Genomic DNA, 17,178 nt, shown 5'->3' with positions numbered 1-17,178 from the left:
GATCGTCCTGGATCCCGGCGTTGTGGATCCCGGCGTCGTGGCGGCCGACGTCCGATGTCGTGGCGGGGATGGCGTGCGGAGAGGGAGAGCGGCGAAGACGACGTCGAGGTTCGGCGGTGAAGACGCGACGTCGAGGTTCGGCGTCGTGGAGGGCGGGGCGGCGCCGAGGACGAACGGTGGAGAGGGCGCGCGGCGACGGTGGAGAGGAGGGCGGAGAGAGTGAGGCGGCGACGGTGGAGAGGAGGGCGGTGAGGACGGCGGTCTCGATGGACGGAGATGGCGGAGATGGCGGTGGAGAGGAGGGCGGAGAGGGCGAGCGGCGGCGGTGGAGAGGAGGGCGGCGGTCGAGAGAGTGAGTGAGAGTGAGAGAGAGTGGTGGTCGATCTGGATCTAGAAGAGGTCCAACCCTAGGTCAACCCTAGGTAAAACTCTTGTCCGACTAGCCATTACTAGCCTTAAGCTTCATGAGTTCCAACACGCATGACAACTTGCTGTGCTTCGACTTGCATCCATCATACAAGGGCATCCGACAATCTTCCACCAACTTACTAAACTTCTCAAAATCTCTGTCGTTATCCTCTGCGTCTTCAATGTCATGCAACATTGTAGATAGACATTGAGTGTCCAAATCTATGGTCTCTCCACCTAACGGAGAAGGTACAAACATGCCTTCTCGAGCTGCGGCGGTGTTCTCTACATCCAGATCCAACACTTCTTCAGCTGCGACATCCGGCGCCTCTTGCTCTCCATGCTTAGTCCAGCAGGTATATTTCTTCATGAATCCATTCGTTATCAAATGAGAATGCACTTTTGAGCTATCAAGGATCATCTTTTCATTCCTACAGTCCTTACATGGACACAATATGTACATGCTCATCCTACTTTTTCTGTCATTCTCCGCAAATGTGACAAATTTAGTGACCCCCTCTCTATACTCTGTAGACGAACGATGAATATGGTACATCCAACTGCGATCCATCTGAAATCAACAACATAGGAAGAAAAATATATGATGATTGATATATTGAGAATGAAGGGAAGAATAATGTGTTTTTTACCTTGAATTTTAGCAAAAATTCACCCTCTTGCCCTCCCAACCGATTTGTGAACAGTGAACTGGTCGGGATGGAAAGCAGTTGGCGGTTTGGAGAGTATTTATAGACCCAACACACCTTAAACGGGTTAGGTAAAAAAAGCCCGTCAAAGGTATTGGTCATACCTTTGACAGGCTTCGATTGAGTTGCCCGTCACTGGTATCCTCTCACCTGTGACGGGCCGGTCCGGCCCGTCACAGGTGAGGGGATACCAGTGACGGGTTGGAAGCAAAACTCGTCACTGGTATACCTATGACGGCTTTTCCTTCCGGCCCGTCACAGGTGAGGGGATACCAATGACGGGTTGGAAGCAAAACTCGTCACTGGTATACCTATGACGGCTTTTCCTTCCGGCCCGTCACAGGTGATGGGATACCTATGACGGGTCGCGGCCGAATTCCCCACCGATAACGGCAAAACTAGCGACCCGTCAAAGGTGACGGTCATCTCTGACCAGTTCATAGGCCCATCAGAGGTATGCCGTCACAGATGTCCACCGGCGCACTGACGTTGTACGGCTTGCCGTCGCCGATCTGGAGATGAACAGCTAGGAAGCCGGGAAGCCGGTGAGGTTGTTGTATATATGTAGCTGATGCTCGCAGCCATAATGGCGTCTTCCGAGACCAGACCATCGGACACGTTTGTGTAGGCCTTGGAGCTGATGGGGTTGACGTCGATGCCCACATGGTTGCTGCTCTGATCCAACAGGAGATTGAGGAACGTGTCGAACTCCATGGGCAAACCTGTCTAAAACAAATATTTCTATTTCCATGTCCTTCAAATATAATAAAATAATATCGTGGGTGTCCAGCAGCTAATATTACCAAAAGGTAGAACGGCTCACTCTCGATTTAAAATACCAATCTACATTGACGAAAACAGTATTTGCAATGTAAAATGAGGAACCATGCTATCTGTTTACACCCAAATTTGACACCTAGGATTGAAATAGAAAAGATTGCCAAAGTTTGGAGCTATGTCGGTTTCCTCCAGAGAGGGCCGGTCAGACCGCAGGTATGTGGGCGGTCTGACCGCAGGTATGTGGCCGGTCAGACCGTCAGAGTCTAAGCCCGAGTATGTTTTCATCGGGTCTTGTGTTTTCTTGCTTGGGAAGGCATGTTTCGGGTTTACTTTGGTTTCTATCCCGAGTTGGACATGGAGGAGGGTCTGTAAAGGGCAAGACCAACCCCTATTTAAGGGATAAGACCGGTTCAATTGTAACCCAATCTACTTGAATCGTTCTTTTACTATGTTTTCTATTTTACCCTAGTTTTAGTCCATCTTTGTCGGTTTACGCCGTAAACCGTCCGCCGCCACTACGAGAGTGCGACACTTCTTTGTAGATTTGTTCTGAAAACCTTCCGTTTGCCCACGAGACAGGTAGTTATCCTCATATCGATCTAAATCGGCCTAGAGGCTGATTTTGATCTCTAAATCGGCTTCGCTAGCCGGTTTAACTGTTTTCTATAAAAACCCATCTTAATTTAGCCTTTTGGCTAGATCGAGGTGGTTGGCGACTCCATATCACCGCAAAGCTTTAGGTGTTGCGATCGTGTTTGTCGACTTGTCAAAAACGTTGCCAACACGATTTTTGATGACTCCGCCGGGGAACGATCTAATCGGCTATATCACGGCCGAATTTCGTTTAATCTAGTAATTACTGTTTCGTCGAAATCGAGAGTTTCGGCTAAACAGCCGAAATTAATCTATCAATTTACTGCCACCAAGCAAATACATTGATCACTCGGTTGATTGGTTTAGATCGGCTACATTGTTCTTTTGATCGCCGATCTCACTGTTCATTGCGCCGGTCTAACCGACGTACCTATTCCGGTCTGACCGGGGTAGTGGCCAATCTAATCGGCAGGAGGCAGCAGCCGGCTCGGCAATTTCTTTTGCTTCACACGGCAACAGGGAGAAAAAAAAATTTCGATCAAAGATCGATTTGCCGAGAGACAAGCAGCAGGAGCTTTGTTTCCTTTTATTGCTTACACGTGTTAAAAAAGATCAGGCTATCCAAGCCGATCTACTACGTGTTCAAAAAACAAAGCCGATTCCTACTGTATCGGCTATTTCTGTGAAGCTTCGATTTCTTTAAATTATTTGATACATACGCAAGAAATCAGGACTGTATATTAATATATTCGGTCGGCGATTTCGGTTATAAGCTATATAGCCAAAATTAATCAAGGAATTTCTTCATCAACCATGACGAGTAGGGACGAGATCGATAATGTCACATTGGAGGATCTTGATGAGGAGCAACGTCAAATCATGGAGGAGCACATCAAGGTGGCTACACAAGAGATGTTGATGAGATCGTGCATCGGAACCCATCATGGTGTGATTCTCAAGCCTGGACCTCTTCCTAAATTCTCCTTTGAGAAGATAATCTCCGATTCGCCCAACTCATCCCTTGCTATTCAAAAAGTTAATGATCGTTATGTAGATACATCTACTACTTCTCGTTTTGTTTCTATACAATATGGTTATAATGCTACGGAGGGATCAATGGGTGTTTATACAACCAATTGCGCAGAAATCGGCTATATGCAAAACCTAGCTAACGGTATGACCAGTCGTGACACCGGTCTAACCGCATCCTATACCGGTCAGACCGTGCCCATCATGGCCAGTCAGACCGTGCCCACCATAGCCGGTCAGACCACGCCCTGTTTCAGTCTGATCGTGCCTCCTGTGGCCGGTCTGACAGCACCACTGACCACTGATCAGATCGGGCCATGGGCCGATCAGACCGGGCTATCTATAGCCGGTCAGACCGATTCCCTGGGAATTTCTCCAGGTTTTCATACTACAACTAGCAGTACTGATTTTAATTATTATTCATCACCTGTTAATACTGTTAGTCATGCTACTCCACATATCCCTAATGCTTACAATGATCCTAATAGAGGATATCCTCATGACACTGGGTATGGCCAGTATAATAATATTGTGCCGCAACAACCACCTCTTAGGCCACCAAACCCACCAATAAATCAACATAGGCCTAAAAATATGGAGGAGTTGATTAGTATCATTATTAGAGATAAATTTGGGATTGAAGAAAAGAATCGTGCTAGGGAGTACCAAAAGCCGTATCCTGATTATTATGACAATATCTCATATCCTCGTGGTTATAAAGTTTTCGAATTTACCAAGTTTAGTGGTGAGGATAGTAGGACCACTTGGGAGCATGTAGGTCAATTTTTAGCGCAACGTGGTAAGGCTAGTAATGTGGATACATATAAATTGCATTTATTTTCTTTATCTTTGTCCGGTACAGCTTTTACGTAGTTTTCTTCTTTACCGGCAAATTCTATTCATACTGGCCTCAATTAGAACAAAGGTTCCATGATTATTTTTATACTAGTGAAACTAAACTTAGGCTAAGTGATTTGACATCGGTTAGGCAAAAATACAATAAATCTGTCATTGATTACATCAAGAGATTTAGGGATGTTAAAAACCGATGTTATAACTTGAATATAAGTGATAGAGATTTGGCTTATTTTGCTTTTAATGGTTTAATTCCTCCTATTAAAGAAAGATTAGAAGGCCAACAATTTCTTGATATTTGTAAAGTGTTGCATGAAGCTCTGGCTCAGGAAAGCCGAGTGGATGACAATAGCTTAAATGCTAGTTTAGATGATAATGCAATATCATGTATAGCCGAACCAAGCGATGGTTCGGATTGTGTTAATAATTTTTGCAGTGATGCCATAACGAGTATAGCCGAACTAAATGTTGGTTTGGGTTGTTTTACTAGTTTGGATGATAATGGAATAACCAATATAGCCGAACCAAGTGTTGGTTCGGATTGTGTTACTAGTTTAGACAATGATGGAATAGCCGAACCAAGTGAGGGTTCGGATTGTGTTGCTAGTTTAGACAATAGCACCATTGAAAATATAGCCGAACTAAATGACGGTTCGGATTATATCACAAGCGAAAGTGAAATAGTATTGTCACCTAAGACCGAGTCACAAATCGGTCATGTGGATGTTGGAAAAGATAGTGACAATGTCTCGCGGGATAGTACTGAAATAAAATCCAAAGTAACCATGCATACATATCAAAGGCCGTATCCTAAACACATAGATTCGGTCCCGTACCCGTAAGGATTTGAGGTGCCCAATTTCACGAAATTCACAGGTGAGGATGCTAGAACAACAATGGAGCATATCGGCCAATTTATTGATTAATGTGGTGAAGCCGGTAGTGATGGTTTGCTTAAGTTAAAATTGTTTCCTCTTTCTTTGTCAAACTCTGCATCTACATGGTTTAGTTTACTTGCTCCTAATTCAATTTCTACATGGTCACAAATGGAGCATGAGTTTCATGATTATTTCAAAGATGCAAGCTTGATGGAGCAAAGATCGATTGATAATTCATCGGTCACTTGTGATACTATTTTGGTTACACACATCGCTAAGACCAGAATTGTTCAGGATTCTCTCCCTAGTGCTCCTATTGATTTTGACAACAAGAAAGGGAAAGGTGTTATTATTGAGGATCCTCGGCCTGAGACAATTAGGATCAATAATGTTAAGGCCGAAGATCATAAAGTTGCAAAAGATGAATCACCTAGTTTCAACAAGACTAAAAAGCCGAAGCTCACTTTTGAGATGCTTATGGCTAAGTACAAGAAAGGTTAGCCGGTCAACGATTTGATAATCAAACTAGTGATTCGAAGAGACCAAGATCATCTCGTAGGAAGAGATTTGGTCAAACACCAAAGCAATCGGAGACACCAACAATATCAACTCCATATAAACCTCCGGTTGTGATGCCATGGTATCCATATCCAATGTCACTATATGGTTATCCTTTTATGTATTACATGCTGTGGATGCCTCAACCACCTATGCCGTGTCATCAAGAATGGAAGCAATCACCTAGTACAGTACCAAGTCATTCTAACTCAAGACAAGACCATTTCCCACAAAAGAATCGGTCCGGTGGATCAAAGGTGAAAATGGTGAAGAAGGTGTGGGTGAGAAAAGAAGCCAAAGCTCTAGAGGTCGTTACTATCAAGGAGGAGTCTCAAGATGTTCAAGTACCTACTGGAGATGCGGTGGAAACCATACAAGCAAAGGAGATCGAAGCCGACACTATGAATGTCAAAAGCGGAGGTTTGACCGAGGCATTTGGCTGGTCTGACCGCCAACCTATGGCCGGTCTGACCGACCCTACTGGACGGTCTGACCGACGGCTTGTAGCCGGTCTGACCGGGCCCAGAGGCCGGTTAGACCGGGGGGCATTAGAGATGAGTGGGAAGATTGAGGGCGACACAGGAGCTTCTACTTCGATTAAATATATCAAGAATCTTTGCTTGGCTCCTGGAAAACAACAACAGCCGAAGTAGATACCTTCTGGCTTATCTTGCTCTTAGAAGAGGAGGCTACAGCGCCTTCGAGCCATAGGTCAAAAAAGAAAAGGAGGCCGAAGATGTGAAGGACAAAACATGTGATGATTTGAAGCCTCGAACAGCACCTAGGCAAGTGTGGAGACCCAAAGAGGTAAAAGTTAAGAGATCGGTGATTTCCCGAAGTAGTGATAAATCCAATTTGATGAAAGAAGAATCATCGGTCATTAGAGATAAGTCTCCTTCACATGATGCTATGGGTGTTAGTGTGGTATTCATCTTGCCTTCGAAATCGTGCAATCAAGAAAGCCTATTTTGCTCGGGGGGCAAGACATTAATATGCTTATGAGGAAATCAAGAGATGGGAACGGCGATGGATACAACATTACATCTTTGGACCGCCGTTCGTTGGATGCTAAGGCAAGGTATGGGTTTATGGTGTTAATCGTTATATGATATGCCTATGCCATGTCAAAATTTTTGCTTGCTATCTAGCACATGTGTATGCTCAACATATTGATATTAGATATACATGTTGCAAATGCCAGTTCTGAGTAGTGGAATTGGTAAGTTGGCATATAATTTGTTTAAAGTATGATTTGGCTCATGAGTCTTTGATATTTATCTAAAGCCAAATTATACGTGTTTTTATGGATCACCGTATAATATATAGATTTTATATTTATTGCACCATGAAAGTTTTGCTTATTAGTAATTCGGCTAATGTCAATGGTCAATGTGATCATTTGTTCTAGAGTTGTTTTCTTTAGGAACATTGGCATTGTTAATATTTTGCATATATGCTCAAGCCGATTACTTACATTTGTATTTTATTGGAATCTATGCATATGACACATATGACTCTAGTGATTCATTATTGATCATACTTCAAGTGGCTAAGTGGTTTTGATATCTTGATGATTATTGTTTCAAAAACCAGTTGAATTAGTATTCATCTAAGACATATTAGTTGGATGTTATAATTTTTCATATGTCTAGAAAGAAGGAATTTTAATCCAATAATTTGATACACCAAGCATCTGGTTATTATTCAAAGAAAGGATTATTTTTGATATTACAAAATCCGGTGCTTGATTTTAAATCTTTGGGCAAAATTGGCGAAGTTCCAGATTGGGGGCGGTCTGACCGGCGTATTATAGCCGGTCTAACCACGGATGACCGACGGTCTGACCGGCATTGTATGGCCGGTCTGACCGGGTAGACAGGGCGGTTTGATAGGTCCCAGACAGGATGTAACACCCCAGAAAACTACACAAGCTTGGGATACCACTAAACAGCCATACAAAAGTGCCAAAACAAGCAAATTTCGGCAACAACTACCATAGACAAGAAAACATCGCGGAAGCATCAGCATAGAGATTAAGGTTATGATACAACAATTGATTGACACGTAGGGATAGCCTTGAGAAAAGTAGTTAATCAATGGTCACCAACTCTAGTACTTAATTAACCCGTTATGTCTAAACACACGCAATCTTATCAACATATTACAATAATCATAACTATGTGAGATCATGTCGTGCGACAGTGTAGCTAATCCCATCACTTCATGCAAACATGTCTCATCAAGTACCTGAAAAGACTATAAGGGGGTGAGAATAAATCTCAGCAAGCAAACGGCTTTAACAAGCTATTTAAACCACATGTTTATTGTATAGCTAAATAAATACCAAGTTGTGATTCACATAAGTCAAATTCAATATCCGTGGACTAAAACATCATGATGTCACCAATCAAATCCATATACTCACAAATCCCAGAAGAAAACACTTCTCAAAGACATCTTCGATCGATAATTTTCATAACATCCTGCAATATGTGCATATGCAATGCAATAATATATCCTCCTGCCTTCACACCCAACAAGTGGAATATGTGCATATGCAGTGCAATGATATGTACTCCTGCCTTCACACCCAACAAGGTATGATGCTGCATCGTATTACGACAATATACGATGCTGTACCGGTACGGTCGCAACCATAGGTTCACGACATAACTTCAAATGCAATGCAAGTGTGATGCAAATGCAGTACAAATTCCAGAGTATAACATCGGAACCACATTCCTTCGATGGAGATCAATATAAGGTTATTATAACCAAGAGCATAAAGTATAACCATAAACATTGTAAAATCAATAAGTATGATTCAGATAGGTAAATCCACTGTGTAACATATAATAATCTTGGTTGATGATATATAATTTCAACGTGGAGGTAGAATCAAATAACAAGTCAAAGCTGTAGCAAACCACCGCTACGTTTACTTGCCTTCACTGATGATGAGATGAACACTAGTTGCATTCCGAAGTGGCATCACCTGAATAAACACCGGCTCAGACTCAAACAACATGCATAATCATTCAAGAATCACACATACGCTTCCTACGCTGGGATCCCACCCAAACAACATAACGCAAATCACCGATAATCTTCCTATAAAAGCAGCATAGATTAACAATTCGATACCTCTAATTCTACATCACATAACACAGCAAAATATATCATTTCTGACATCTACAGAACAAGCGTTACAACTTTCATTTAGATAACAAAATTGAATTCTTCAATTTATCTGGCCTAAAACATGGCACAAAACAGAGAACTGCATCTGCCCAGAAAACTGTGTAATAACCATTCAAAAGAGCACTGACGACAAACAACAAGATAAATGCAAACAATTTTTTATAGGAGGTAGATCACAACATATGCTACAACTTCTGTAAACACAAGATTCTTGGATTCCATCATTAAGATCCACTAAAATCCCTCTGAACCTCGACTACAGATAAATGCATCGACATTCAGACAGCCAACTTCAGAAATTGATACCTCCTAAACCACTTGATATAAAATCATGCCATTTGGTCAGAAGATAGGTCTACACGTTATCTACAACTTTTGTATAGAGACTTTTCGTAGGAAATCCCATTATGTTGGCCGAAAAGGCATCCAAAACAAAACTGCGCAGGGGGGCAGATCAGCAAAAACCTGGCTGAGGAATAAATCGGTGGATCCCACACTTACTCGCTTCCAACACTTGATCTAAATCCTAATAGAAAACCAAAACAGGGGGAAAAGATGATGTATTGATACCTTGGCGTCCATGGGCGGTAATCAAACCCCTCATTTCCATCTTCACCTCGATTCCCTTCGCTTCCTTCTTTCCCTTTCTTCTCCTTCCCTTCTTCTTCTTCCCAGGTCTGTAGTAGGGCAGGCATGGGGACATCGACCAGAGAGGGAGGTGGGCGCCCCAGGGTACCAAATGACGGCTAGGGGGAGGTGGATTGGATCTCCTAGGGTTTTGGGGATGTCCTGGGGCAGCTGGGCCTTGGGCTGGCCAAAAGCTAGCCCAGCTAGCATATACATATTGTTTTTCTTCTAACTTCAAACACCAAAACCTTATGGACTTCCAATATATTCTCTACGGTATTCTATTTTTTTCTAGGGCATTACACAGGAAGCTGGGGGGCACGTTACAATTGGTTCAAAGGCCGAATTAATTGTAAATTCAGACATTCGTGCCCAGGAATAATAAGAAGACTGGAGAATTCCTTTGATTCTATATTTGAAAGAATCCTAGCCTTTAGGTTGATCGGAAGATTCGGCGGCAAGCGTTTAAATATACTTTGCTTGATGAAGAGCTATATCGCCAAAATATAGATGGAGTATTGTTGAAGTGCTTAGATGATGATCAATCTAAAGTTGATAATGGGAAAAGTTCACGAAGGGATTTGTGAAACTCATCAATCGGCCCATGAGAGGAATTGGTTGCTTAGAAGAGTTGGGTTCTATTGGCCGAAAATAATTGATGATTATTTCAAGTGCTATAGAGGGTGTGAGGTTTGTCAATGGTTCGACAATGTTCAATTGACGCCCGCCGCTGTATTGAATCCTATCATCAAACCGTGGCCGTTACGAGATTGGGCTTTGGATTTCATTGGTCAAATTTATCCTTCGTCATCAAACGGGCATCGGTTTGTGCTAGTTGCAACGGATTACCTCACTAAGTGGGCCGAAGCCGTGCTATTCAAAAATATTACATATACGGAGGTAATTGACTTTATCTTAAAGCATATTGTTTATAGATTCGGTATTTCTTAAACTTTAACTATGGGTCAAGGAGCTTCTTTTGTGTTCAAGGAGGTGAGAAGTTTTGCCGAATCTTATGATATTAATCAGTTTCCAGATCAGAGTATCTTCCCTTCAAGCGATTATGCAGTGCACCTCTGGTTTTGCATGTTTTTTACCCATGAATTCAGACACTGGGATAGGGATCTTTCAATGCAACCTTTAGAAACATACGAACAGAAAGTAATGGATTACTTCTCCTAGCATGAACCTCGAAATTCGCTAGGGTGAATATTAATCCATTACATGCATTTTATATCCCAGACCCATCACTTCTTATGTCTTAGCACGAACTGACACGTAAGCGCCCTGTCCATGTCTTGAATGAAGGCCCACACATATATGGTTCACAGGAGAAGGGAAGAGATGATTTTCTTCTCTTCGATTTACCATGACGTGTACACAAGGTAAACACGCGACTACATTTGTCTGCAACTGAAACAAGCATATCCTGTGTTCCACTTGAAGTCTTGAACCATATATGTGTAAAGTTTAGATTCAAGGCGTAAAGTTTTAGCGTGTCATATATGAGATACAGATAAATATTTAAAGTATTAAACATAGTCTAATAACAAAATAAATTACAGAATCCGCCTGTAAACCGTGAGACGAATTTATTAAGCCTAATTAATTCGTCATTAGCAAATGTTTAATGTAGCACCACATGTCAAATCATGGCGCAATTAGGCTTAAAAGATTTGTCTCGTAATTTACACGCTATCTGTGTAAATAGTTATTTTTTCGTGTATATTTAATACTCTATACATGTATCCAAACATTCGATGTAATAGGGTGTAAAAATTTACCGGGATCTAAACAGACCCTCAATCATCACTGTTGTCTTGGTACCCTTTTTCTAGGTATATGCTTTACGGGCTGCCACTAGAGAGTTGTAGGACATCCCATGTGGAGTACTATACCTCAATCCAAGTTTATTTCTAGATTTCAGCTTTGGCCATAATTTCCATCCAGCAGATTGCAGAAACTTCTTAGCATTTGATCCTTGTTCTGAAATTCTGCTTATCAGATTCTATATATTCCATATATTTTCTTATTCCCTTGAATAGATCAGGGCGCACCTAGGGACGGTATCCCAAGAATAGATGAGACAGCTATGAACGCTATCCCAGGAATAGATGAGACAGCTATGGACGCTATCCCAAGAATAACGCCCCTTGCCTGGCTTGAACCGCTTATGCAGCCATGAACCTGAACTTATTACCTACCTTGCATCACTCTAGACAAAACTGAAAACCCAATCCCAGTTTCCTTGCGACTTTGCGCTTCTATATATACTCGCTGGCTAGCTGCTCTCTTAGGATTAATATTGATCGGATTATTGCGCCGCCGCCATTAATTGTTCATCAGGTTTGGCAGGTCAGTCCGGCCGTGTCATTAGTTTGCATCTTAATTAATTTTCTGCCGGTTATCAGTTGCATGCTCACGTTAAAGGAACCGGCCGGGACGACAAAGATTTTGCACTGCGAGCATTGCGACGTATATGGCCGTATTTGCACCGGTGCCAGTGTTTGGATAGGCTAATATATAGCTCCTTGTGTTATGCACTTGCATGATGACGATTGAACGAGCGAGTCACTGCCACACATCAATGCCTACACATCTAACGACCGAATGAGTCACTGTCATGACACGAGGAAGTTGGAATTAGGTTTTGATCAGTTGTCACACATCTGCGATGCACATGCACTTGATGACGACCGAACGAGTTCCTGTCATGACACAAGGAAGTTAGAATTAGGTTTTGATCAGTTATCACCTGCGATGCACATGCACTTGATGACGACCGAACGAGTTCCTGTCATGACACAAGGAAGTTAGAATTAGGTTTTGATCAGTTATCACACATCTGCGATGCTCATGCACTTGATAACGACCGGACGAGTCGCTGTCTGCAAACAAGTTCGAATTAGGTTTTGATCAGTTGTCTAGAGGTCACGCAAGGTAATTGAGTTCAGACAGTAGCTGTTCAAGCTTTCTTGGGATAGCGTCTTCAGCTGTGTTTAGATCCAGGGGTGTAAAGTTTTGGCGTTCACATCGGATTTACAGACACATATTTTAAGTATTAAATGTAGATTGATAAACAAAACAAATTACAGAATCCACCTGTAAACTATGAGACGAATTTATTAAGCCTAATTAATTTGTTATTAGCAAATATTTACTGTAGCACCACATTGTCAGATCATGGAGCAATTAGGCTTAAAGATTCGTCTCGCATATGACACACGACCTATGTAATTAGTTATTTTTTCCGTTTATATTCAATACTATGTGTAAGTCTAAACATTTAATGTGACAGGGTAAAAATTTTGCCAGGGGATCTAAACAGGACCTTCATCTTCTTCACGTCATGTCAATAATTGTTTAGGAAGCGTTATCACATCTGTTCGAGGCTGCACGTATATTGATATGAGTTAGAAACAGCCTCCAACGTGGCTTACGGATATTTAGGTATTTAGAGATTTCGGTTACAATCCAAACCTAACTCTATCTCCTATTCTGTTATGACATGTATTATTGCATGTGAATCCTTCCAGAAATATCTCTAACTCTAACAACGTCCACATGTGGACGCTACCGTCAACAGCTTATTTCCAAGTATAGCTAAGCTATTTAGTAAATTGATATAAAAACTATTATTAATTTTGAATAAAAAATATTATGAGAATTTACGGTAGCGCTAATCAGCGCGCTGCAGCGCGGAATATTAGTTGAGAGCTGCACAACTCCCTCTCCTTCCGGTTTTCCCATTTTTTACTACCTCGCCTTTCCTCCGCATACCACCTTTTCTCGGTTCGTTCTTTTCGTTTTTTACCACCCCACCTCCCGTGTTTCTTTTTTATCATTTCCATCTTATCCGGATGGGCCGGTAAAATATTAACCATCCAGATTTTTCTATTTTTCGTTCCTTCTTTGTAGTTTTTCTGTTTTTGCGTTTTGGTAAAATATTTACCGTCTAGTTTTTTGTTCCGAGTTTTCCATTTTTGTAGTATCTCCGCACGTTTCAAAAGTAACGAATTTACTCCGTGGAGTTTTTCATTTACTCCCAGCCTCCCGCATCTGCTCATTCAAAAGTAATAAATTTACTCGCATGAATGCCTCCATATAGTATGACGCCATACCTAGATGGTCGTAAAAGAATTACTGCCAGCTTATGACGCTAGTAATTCTTTTACTAATATTATAAATATTGTTTAGATTTCGTGGTCTGTGAGTAAAACAAGTACTACCTTCCTCTCGATATAGCCCATGATCTCGTAGCCACCGTATAGTAATATGTTTACTGATGTGTTCAATACACAGTATAAGAGTAAAAACTGAGATTTCGTGGTCTGCGAGTAAAACAATTACCACCTTCCTCTCGATATAGCCATGATCTCGTAGCCATAGTGTAGTAATATGTTTACTGACGTGTTCAATATGCAGTATAAGACTACAAACTGATACTAAGAGTATTGTTGATCTGTTTCACAAAAATAGTCGTCTGAATGAAAAAATTACAGCCTCAATCACACACAAGCGAGAAAATTACTCACATGTGAATCAAACTAGAAAAGAAAAAAAATGATTCAGCCAAAAATCCATCTGGTGGCTTTGCTGGATCTTGCTATAAGGATGAAGAGGATGGTCTATGTCTTGTGACTGGTAACGGAGAGGGCAACCGGGTGGCGAGCAGTAGTTGACGATGGAATCATGGAAGGATGTAGTGGTATGGTATAGAGATGAGCTCGACGTTGTGCAGTAGCAGCCATCCATCATGTAGCAAGTACCAAAAAAATGCAAAAACATTCTCGCTCATGTCAATAGAGATGACGAGCAAAAGAAAAATAGCAAACAACCATCATCACTGGCGGACTCCACCCTATCCTCTGCGGCCAGCCACATGGAGCACGATGTGCAAATGTAGGACCTGTGCAGCCCATCAATTGAGATCAGGTAATATTGGAGATTGCACATTAATTTGATTTGAAAAAAAAATTGGGGCTTCATACGTGAAGTTGAAGGAGAGTATGCAGATGCAAATTAGAGTGTTATTTCCTTACATGCTTGTTCTATCAATGTCACCGACGTGGAGCAGCCGCTAGTTGTTGCTATTGGCCCAGGTGAACACCTCCTTGCTGGTTAAGGTGCTACCAGCGTCCGGCAACGAGGCCCGAAGCAGTGCCTTCACCTCAACCGCCGCCGGCCACCGCTCGCCGGCCACCGCCATCAACCGCCACGGTGTCGTCGTCCTCCTCCATGGTGTGTCGCCGATCTGTGGGCTGTGATGGTGGATCGATTCAGATCCGAAAAAAGGAAAAAAATGAAGTGGGGGTGAGAGTGGTTGGTTGGGTACGGGAAAAATAGAATATATACCAGAAGCAGAGAAGTTATTTTTCTCGAGGTAAATCATTTACTCCGATAATGGTGGGAGTACGATGCGGGTCGTGGGGTGGGATCGGAAGCAGGGGAGTTGTTTTTATTTTCGAAGTAAATCGTTTACTTGAATAAAGGTGGAGGTAGAGGCGCGCGATAGGAGTAAATCGTTTATTCCGACAACGGTAGGAGTAGGATGACAGGATGTGGGGTGCGGTGGGCCTGGGCTGATGCATGTTTGGCGTTTGGAATATTGCTCACCTAATAGTACTTTCTGTGAATTTATTAATTACTACTAATAATAGTAAATAAAAAAGGAAATACGGCAGCCTGGCGGACGTTAGGACATCAAATTATTATTTGGCGTGCGTACGCTGCGCGCACCTAGCAGCGCATGGACGCGTGACACTAATAGCGGGTCTGAGCTTGTCAGGGCTGACAATGGACATGGAGGAGGGAGACACATCTGATGTGTGTCAGTCTATCACATGTTTTTTTAGGCAAATGATATACAAACTTTAAACATCTATTTTTAATTTCATTTTCACCATTACGTTCATTATGACAAGATCTATAAAACAAGACCCATGTTAACAATTCAATTTATAGGATACATTGGATACTTTTCGAAACAATTTATAGGATTATAAAGCTTGGTGCTTACACATCTGATGTGTGTCAGTCTATCACATTTTTTTACAGTAAATGATATACAAACTTTAAACATCTATTTTTAATTTTGTTCCATTACGTTCATTATGACAATATCTATAAAACTAGACCTATGTTGGATACGTTTCGAAACAATTTACAGGATTATAAATTTTAGTGCGTATTTGTACAAAGTTTCAACTGTGATAGTACAAAGTTCCAAAATTTGGAGTGTAAAGTTTTCATTACAAAAGTTTTCAAATGTGCCATTATAAAGTTCCTGAATTTTAGGGGTGAAGTTTGAAACTACAAAGTTTTAAATCTTGAAATACAATGTTTTTAATTATGAGTATAATGTTACTAAATTCTAAAGTTCCTAAATTTATAATGTATACTTCAAAATTACAAAGTTTTAAATCTTTTTTTTGAAATATAGAGTTTTAGATGTGCTAAAATAAAGTTTCTGAATTTCAGATGTAAAGTTTGAAATTATGAAGTTTTAAATCTTAAAATGTAAAATTTTTAAATCTGCTAGTATAAAGTTTTTGAATTTGAAATGTAAAGTTTGAAATTACAAAGTTTTAAATCTTAAAATACAATATTTTTTAATTCTGTTAGTATAAAGTTACTAAATTTTAGAAATAAAATTTGAAATTACAAAGCTTTACAAAGACTTAAATATGTTAGTACAAAGTTTCTAAATTTAAAATGTATACTTTGAAATTATAAAGTTTTCAATTTGTTTTAAAATACAAAGTTTTAGATGTGTGTTGACGCCGAAATCGGACCAATACGGTCGATACGGAGCTTTGTCGCTCGATATAGGGCTAGGCGACTCGGAAGCCGGCCGGCGCCAATGGTTTGCCCACCCCCGGGCCTTGTGCCTCCAGCGATGAGCGCGATACGCAGGACACGTCGCCGGAGGAGCCTCGCCAGGAGCGTGATGTCCGGTTAAGTTGTACCGTTTTTTCATATGATTAAATATACTCATGAAAAGATGTATTCTAGGTCATGGATCGGGCATGGATGTACAACACAAAAAGAGCTCTTCTGACGTTCTTGAAGGAAGCATCCAAATTTCTTGAGCTAGCAAAGGCACATGCTGTGATGGAGAATATAAGGGGCATTTTTTGTCCATGCTTTGATTACAAGAACAAAATGTTGCTGCAAAAACCGAATGATGTATTGTCGCACATCGTAGAGCGTGGATTTAAGAAGGGTTACGAGACATGGACTTTTCATGGCGATGTCGCCGGTAGGAACGAAGAGGCTGAGGATTTGTGCTTTCATGATGCAGAAAATTTTATAATCGAAGACATGTCACAGGGAACGACCCCGGAATGTGGTGGCTCTGGTATAGATGATGCATATATTGATTTTGATCTGGAAGATATGTTGCGGCACGTTGAACCAGAGGTCCTAACGGGTAGCAGATGAGGGTTGGACAATTGGGAAGTGTTGAAAAAAACAGTGAAGGAACTTCTTTACGACGAAGCGAAAGGATGCGACAAGGACTATACGGTGTTGCACTCTGT

At 41.4% G+C, this 17,178-nt stretch overlaps 1 long non-coding RNA gene across 1 annotated transcript; it reads right to left on the bottom strand.

Moving 5' to 3' along the window:
* Nucleotides 1-7,807: 7,807 nt before the first annotated feature.
* LOC136351644 (uncharacterized) lies at nt 7,808-9,758 on the bottom strand. Its single transcript, XR_010734821.1, has 3 exons — nt 9,581-9,758; nt 8,756-8,804; nt 7,808-8,065 (listed from the first exon to the last, which is right to left on the bottom strand). It is a non-coding gene; the product is annotated as an uncharacterized lncRNA (long non-coding RNA).
* Nucleotides 9,759-17,178: the final 7,420 nt, after the last annotated feature.

Source organism: Oryza sativa, chromosome 9 (assembly GCF_034140825.1).
Source record: "Oryza sativa Japonica Group chromosome 9, ASM3414082v1".
Lineage (NCBI taxonomy): Eukaryota > Viridiplantae > Streptophyta > Magnoliopsida > Poales > Poaceae > Oryza > Oryza sativa.
The sequence above is the reverse complement of the archived record's forward strand: the minus strand, read 5'-3'. Positions and strand labels throughout refer to the sequence as shown.